This window comes from Mauremys reevesii, linkage group 1 (genome assembly GCF_016161935.1).
Source record: "Mauremys reevesii isolate NIE-2019 linkage group 1, ASM1616193v1, whole genome shotgun sequence".
Taxonomy (NCBI): Eukaryota; Metazoa; Chordata; order Testudines; family Geoemydidae; genus Mauremys; species Mauremys reevesii.
In genome coordinates, this window is record NC_052623.1 from 85,847,815 (window position 1) to 85,855,612 (window position 7,798).

A 7,798-nucleotide genomic window follows, 5' to 3' on the forward strand; every position below is an offset into this window, starting at 1 on the left:
TATTATTTATTTGTGTAATAGCAGGACCTAGAAATCCTAACTCAGAACAGGGCCCAATTGTACTAGACACATAACAAATACATATTAAAGACAGTCCCTGCCCTAAAGAGGTTACATCTAGATAGACAAGCCAGACAAAGTGTGGGAGAAAAGAAGCATTATCCCCTCTCTAATTTGAGCCCCAATAGCTCAAATCTATTGAGCCAGGCTTGGAGGCTTGCTGCTATGGGCTTCAAAATGCTGTGGAGATGCACCCAGCCAGTCTTTGGCAGAGAGGGAAATGGACCTAGATCTCCTGAGTCCCAAACCAATGCCATGTCTACAAGACCATCCATTCTCTTTCTGGCATATGGTTATAGCTGAAATCAATAGTATGTGGAGCATATTCAAGGTCAACCCTTAATCTGGGGGACCATGATATAGTATCTACTTGTAAAGTTTGGTCCTGCTCCTGTGGAAATCAATGAAAGTTTTGTTGTTGCTTTCGGTGGATGCTGGACTGTGGTTGGAGTTCCTGGAATTCTCTTCTACAAATCCTTTGTTCACAGTAGGGTAAACAGTAACCTGATCGCCTTCTTGGATACAGAAGCCTCCAAATGCACCCACAAGGGGGGAGTGCGCAGGCCACAGATGGAACAAGTGAGAGGATTTTGCATGGTGTAGGATGGCTTGGGTATGGGTAAGTCGAGGGGTGTGGCCCAGGAGTCTGCAAATGTGCAGCTCCACTGAGCAAAACCCATGTTAGAGGACTACAGTGACTGTAAAACGTCTGTACTGCAATTTGTTAAAAGTTTTGGGTGAAATTAGTAGTTGTGAGACCTGCTGGATTAGCAGCCTTGGAGAGTGAAGTCCTCTATATACAGAACAGAGACAACACAAGCAGTTGTTGTGCAATGTGCCTCAGATGGCCCTGACAAGGTGCCTGAACACTGACTTAGAGGGATGAAAGGGCTAGTTCAGTTTTCATGATCATTCAGTCCTTGCCTTCTCTGCCAAGCCTGTGGACAGGTTTCTAATCAGTGTACATGACACTGGTTTACTGAGGCATCAACATCCTTATTCTTAACAATATCAACCATATCAGATACAAATTGGTTTTGAACTCTAATCATGTCCAGAAAACTGATAGGTGGAGACATAGGGGACAGACCTGAATTGTGAGTGTGGAGGAACAATTCCGCAGTACGAGCCTCAGAAGGAATCCTGGCTGACTTGGTTAGAATTCCAATTTGGACTCTTGGGCTGTATACATTGCAGCAGCAGTGTTTGCTCCCCACCTTTGCCCTGGGTCAACTCTGCTGGTTTGTCTGCCTTTGACGCTGCACCTTCGGGGGAGTTGGCATCAGTGGCTGGAAAAATGGCTCTTCTCTCTCTCCATCAACTTGTGTAATTAGGGCTTTGGATCAGGCCTTTGAAGTCTATTGACCTACTTATATGTTTAACAAAGTTAATTAGATTCTGAAGAATTTTGAGGGATTGGGAGCCTTATGTCTGTCAATCTAGGCTATATTGGGATTATTGAGATAGAAATGTATTAAATAGTTATCAATCAGGGATACAATGAACTCATACATATATTATATATCCAGCATTATACATGTGCACAGCCCTTACATACAGCTAAAAATTATGTTTAATGTCATAACACAGCAAGAGATGGAAACAATCCAGGGGAAGAGAGGGAGAGTTTAATGGAAATATGATATTTAAAAAAGACATGGCTATAAAATGAACAGAATTGTGTGTTTTCTTCAGTGTATTAACTGCAAAAGTCTTAAACAGCAGATGTTCTATGTATGATTATGGATGAAATAAATTGTTTTAATATGCTAATATTGGGTTGGTTTCTGCTAATCTTACTCAGAACTGAGTAGAACCTTACTCTGTAAAATAGTTCCCTTGATTTTGCTGGAACTGATCACCTAGTAAGGAGCTATCCAATGTGAGTGAAACAGGAAGAATCTAGTTCATTGCCTGGGTTTCATTTTTTGAAAATGTTTTATTCCTGAAAATAGCATTTCATGTTTTCAAACAAACACCACACTAGGCATTATTGGATAGAAATGTTTTTTAATGTCTCTTATATTCAAAATCAATCAGGGCCCTTAACCACGGAAACATGATTTATGCACTATGTACTTAACTTAAATGTATACTCCAAATTAAAAAACATAGAAAGAGAACCAAAAAAGAACCACTGTGGCTAAACAATAAAGTAAAAGAAACAGTGAGAGGCAAAAAGGCATCCTTTAAAAAGTAGAAGTTAAATCCTAGTGAGGAAAATAGGAAGGAGCATAAACACTGGCAAATGAAGTGTAAAAATACAATTAGAAAGGCCAAAAGAGAATTTGAGGAACAGTTAGCCAAAGACTCAAAAAGTAATAGCAATTTTTAAAAAAATACATCAAATGCAGGAAGCCTGCTAAACAACCAGTGAGGCCACTGGACGAACAAGGTGCTAAAGGAGCACTCAAGGACGATAATGCCATTGTGGAGAAACTAAATTAATTCTTTGCATCAGTCTTCATGGCTGGGGATGTGAGGGAGAGTCCCAAACCTGAGCCATTCTTTTTAGGTGACAGATCTGAGGAACTGTCCCAGATTGAGGTATCATTAGAGGAGGTTTTGGAACAAATTGATAAATTAAACAGCAGTAAGTCACTAGGACCAGATGGTATTCACCCAAGAGTTCTGAAGGAACTCAGATGTGAAATTGCAGAACTACTAACTGTAGTCTGTATCCTATCATTTAAATCAGCTTCTATACCAGATGACTAGAGGATAGCTAATGTGATGCCAATTTTTAAAAAGGGCACCAGAGGTGATCCCGGCAATTACAGGCCTGTAACCCTGACTTCAGTACCGGGCAAACTGGTTGAAACTATAATAAAGAACAATAATATCAGACATATAGATGAGCATAATTTGTTGAGGAAGAATCAACATGGTTTTAGTAAAGGGAAATCATGCCTCACCAATCTACTAGAATTATTCGAGGGGGTCAACAAGCATGTGAACCAAGGGGATCCAGTGGATATAGTGTACTTAGATTTTCAGAAAGACTTTGACAAGGTCCCTCACCAAAAGCTCTTACGCAAAGTAAGCTGCCATGGGATAAGAGGAAAGGTGGATTGGTAACTGGTTAAAAGATAGGAAACAAAGGGTAGGTATAAATGGTCAGTTCTCAGAATGGAGAGAGGTAAATAGCGGTGTCCCTTTGGGGTCTGTTCTGGGACCAGTCCTATTCAACATATTCATAAATTATCTGGAAAAAGGGGTAGACAGTGAGGTGGCAAAATTTGCAGATGATACAAAATTACTAAAGATAGTTAAGACCCCAGGCAAATTGCAAAGAGCTACAAAAGGATCTCTCAAAACTGGGTGGCTGGGCAACAAAATGGTAGATGAAATTTAATGTTGATAAATGCAAAGTAATGCACATTGGAAAGCATAATCCCAACTATACATATAAAATCGATGGGGTCTAAATTAGCTGTTACCACTCAAGAAAGAGATCTTGGAGTCATTGTGGATAGTTCTCTGAAATCATCCACTCAATATGCAACGGCAGTCAAAAAAGCGAACAGAATGCTGGGAATAATTAAGAAAGGGATAGATAATAGGACAGAAAATATCATGTTGCCTCTCTGTAAATCCATGGTACACCCACATCAAGAATACTGTGTGCAGATGTGGTCGCTTCATCTCAAAAAAGATATACTGGAATTGGAAAAGTTTCAGAAAAGGGCAATGAAAATGACTAGGGGTGTGGAACGGCTTCCGTATGAGGAGAGATTAATAAGACTAGGACTTTTCAGCTTGGAAAAGAGATGGCTAAGGGGAGATATGATTGACGTCTATAAAATCATGACTAGTGTTGAGAAAGTAGATAAGGAAGTGTTGTTTACTACTTCTCATAACACAAGAACTACGGGTCACCAACTGAAATTAATAGGCAGCAGGTTTAAAACAAATAAAAGGAAGTATTTCTTCACACAATGCACAGTCAACCTATGGAACTCCTTGCCAGAGGATGTTGTGAAGACAAGACCATAACAGGGTTCAAAAAGAACTAGATAAATTCATGGAGGATAGGTCTATCAATGACTATTAGTCAGGCTGGGCAGGGATGGTGTCCCTAGCCTCTGTTTGTCAGAAGCTGTGAATGAGCAACAGGGGATGGATCACTTGGTGATTACCTGTTCTGTTCATTCCCTCTGGGGCACCTGGCACTGGCCACTCTCAGAAGACTGGATACTGGGCTAAGTGGACCTTTGGTCTGACCCCGTATGGCCGTTCTTATGTTCTTACCAAAGTCAAAGCACTTCCTGGTCTAAGACGTGTAACAATAAATTTGACTTTTTATTAATATAAATACAAAGTATTTAAATAGGTCTTGATATAATAAATTCAGTTTTATGCATTGTGTAGTGTTGAGGAAGCTGTAATATTTCAGTATTGTATAGTGCTGAAGCCTGACTGTATTTTTTATTGGATCAGTCCCTGAGAGAAAGATGTGCATACTGTACTTATCAAGAGGGCTCCAACCTTTTTTTCAGAAACCTCTTTGAGTGAACGCATATTCTTCCCCTTATGTCACTAGTGTGGTTGGTGAGATTTATCCTTCAACTGAGTGATTTCCCATCTCATTGACACTTGCAATCAGTGGAGCCAACAGAAATTATGTGTCTCCAAAGTGGCATAAATTTTCACAGAAGAGACAACTTTCCTAAACATTTTACTGAGTCATATAGAACTTCATCTTTATGAATGTCATAATTTTCAGTGCTCATTCAAAATATACCTCCCCTACAATTTACTGTCTAAAATAACCCAAAAGGTCAGATTATCAAAAGTGTTCAGCACCCACAACTGGGGCCAGTTTTTCAAGAGTTCATTTCCCAATAGCTGCCATTGAGAACAAGGAGAATTTACTAAGAACAGTGGAAACAGCAGGGTGCTGCAACCTTTTGAAAAATCACCATTTTATTTAAGGCACCTAATTGGAAGCTGAATTCTTCTGTAAAACTAGCCCATCACATAAAGGCTCTGTTCTAAAGAGCCAGGTAGTCTCACAGTTCATAGCAGCTAAATAGAAAATGTTGATTTAATGTAATATTTAGGGTTAAAACTTCATTTTTATCAATTGAAAAAAGAAATAAGATGATCCATTTCTCCATTGAGCTGCCTGCCTGGTCCTCCCCCCCCCCCCCCCGCTTTTTCTGTTTTAACATTTATGTGAAAACAATGCAACAGCCAACTGGAAAATGATCTAATTCCTATACTGGGACAGAATCTGCCATTCTTACTCATGCTGAATAGATACTCTGTGAGTTGTCCCATTCATTTCAATAGGCGTATTCATGAAGTAACTAACATTATTCAGGTTTCAGAGTAGCAGCCGTGTTAGTCTGTATCTGCAAAAAGAAGAGGAGTACTTGTGGCACCTTAGAGACTAACAAATTTATTTGAGCATAAGCTTTCATGGGCTACAGCCCACTTCACCGGATGCATGCAGTGGAAAATACAGTAGGAAGATATATATATATATACACAGAGAACATGAAACAATGGGTGTTACCATACAGACTCTAAGGAGAGTGACCAGTTAAGGTGAACTATTACCAGCAGGAGAGAAAAAAACGTTTTGTAGTGGTAATCAAAATGGTCCATTTGCTGCAATTGACAAGAAGTTGTGAGGAACAGTAGCGGGGAGGGGGAGGGAGGAATAAACATGGGGAAATAGTTTTACTTTGTGTAATGACCCCATCCACTCCCAGTCTTTATTTAAGCCTAATTAATGGTGTCTATTTTGCAAATTAATTCCAATTCAGCAGTTTCTCATTGGAGTCTGTTTTTGAAGTTTTTTTGTTGTAATATTGCGACTTTTAGGTCTGTAATCGAGTGACCAGGGAGATTGAAGTGTTGTTTTTGAATGTTATAATTCTTGACGTCTGATTTGTGTCCATTCAGTCTCTACGTAAAAGAATAAATGGACACAAATCAGCCCATAGAAAGGAAGATTTCTAGATTAAGGAGAGCTACTCTTTGTTGTTGTTGTTGTTGTTGTTCTTTAATTGCTGGCAGCCAACTTTAAATTATGAATCTTTCTGCATTTGAAATCATAACTACAAATGTAACTACATTACAGAGGATCAAAAATTCACATGCCAGCACAATTATCCTTAGGTAGGTCCCAGGCCTTCAAACCCTTATTCAAGAAAATGGGACTACTTAAAGGAATAAAACTACCCAATAAAAGCCTCTCAACCTGCCATGGCCTATTTCTGGGGCACAGACTATTACAAGAATCCACAAGAATGGAAACCAACAAATTATACAGGCAGAAAACATGAATTCTGTGGTGCTCATTCCTTTAATGTTAATCACTGTTTCCATAACTTCAGCTTCATGATTCTTTATTTCTGATTTAAAATTTCAACAATAAAAGTGAGGGGCTACAAATTTGTGGGGAATGTGGGGAACTTGGGCTAAAATGAGCGATTTCTCTCAAAATGAGAACCAAATAAGAGGCATAAGCGTGGCTAAAGAATTCCTGGATTGGCATGAAATATGATGGTCTGTCAATGAATTTCTAGTATAGAAAGATTAGCAGTCAATTTTTCAATTTTTAAAATTTCCTAAATGTAGGTTATTTTAAAAAATTCAAATCAAGAATATTATATTAAAATTAGACAATTTTGAGACCCCTAGTGTTATAATGCTATTGTCTTAAAAAACAATACTGTATGATTTGATTGTGATATAAAAAGGATGTCAACAAGAAATGAAGAATTTAAGAAACACATCACTAATATTGCTGTCTTACATCAGAACACCCACTGCTCTTGCTTTTGTTCAGAAAACTTGCTTGATGTTTATTTATTATTTTTGGGGTTTTTTTGGTTTCTATGTCATCACCCTCTCCTGGTATGAAAATATCCATATCTGAAAAAGTCCATTTGTTCTTATAAATAACCAGTGAAGTTAAAATTGTTAAGATTGATTTGAAATAATTGATTACAGTGTGACAACTTTCTCTTAATTATAAAATACAATTACAGTTTTGTGCTTTCCTACCTGAGCTTTACAAAAGCTGGGAGAACTATTTCTGTTCTACCTCTGATTAGATCAGCAACACCACTTCTTCAGGTCTTATCAGATTGGTTTTGATAATAATTACTTGGGAAGTGTTTGATCTCAATGATGAATACATGATTAGTTTTTCATGAAATCAGTCAACCACACCACTCAGCACTACTCATGTGAGACCTTGTTGATTTAGCTGTTCGAAAGAACGCATTCTTCTTCACTGCAGTTATGGGATGTCAGTCTTTGGGGAAAAGAGGGTGGAAAAAGGGCAAGTTTATGGGTAATGATATTGCAGCTGCAGATATTTAAGGTTTGCTAATTCTCTTCTCAATTATGTTCATTCCTTACCTCGCCGCACTGCCTGCTACATGGCTACAGAATCAATCTTAGCAGTGGAATATATTTTTCCCTTTTCAAAAAAGGTTTCATGACACCATTGTCATCTTTGAAATCCTTAGAGGGTTTTGCCCTGATGAATAATATTTCATATGTGGAATGTTTATGTGATTTTCACGGAGTGATAACCTCGCTACCACCTAACTTTGATGCATTGAGATTGCTGCTTTTCCCTACTAAAGTGCTTTTACACACCACCTCCTGCAAATTGACTTAAGAGTCAGAAATGGAAGATTCAACACAACTTGGACTCTCCATGGAAAAAGGGTTTTAGAGAGGATTTTATCTACTAGACAAAATCTATCTATTT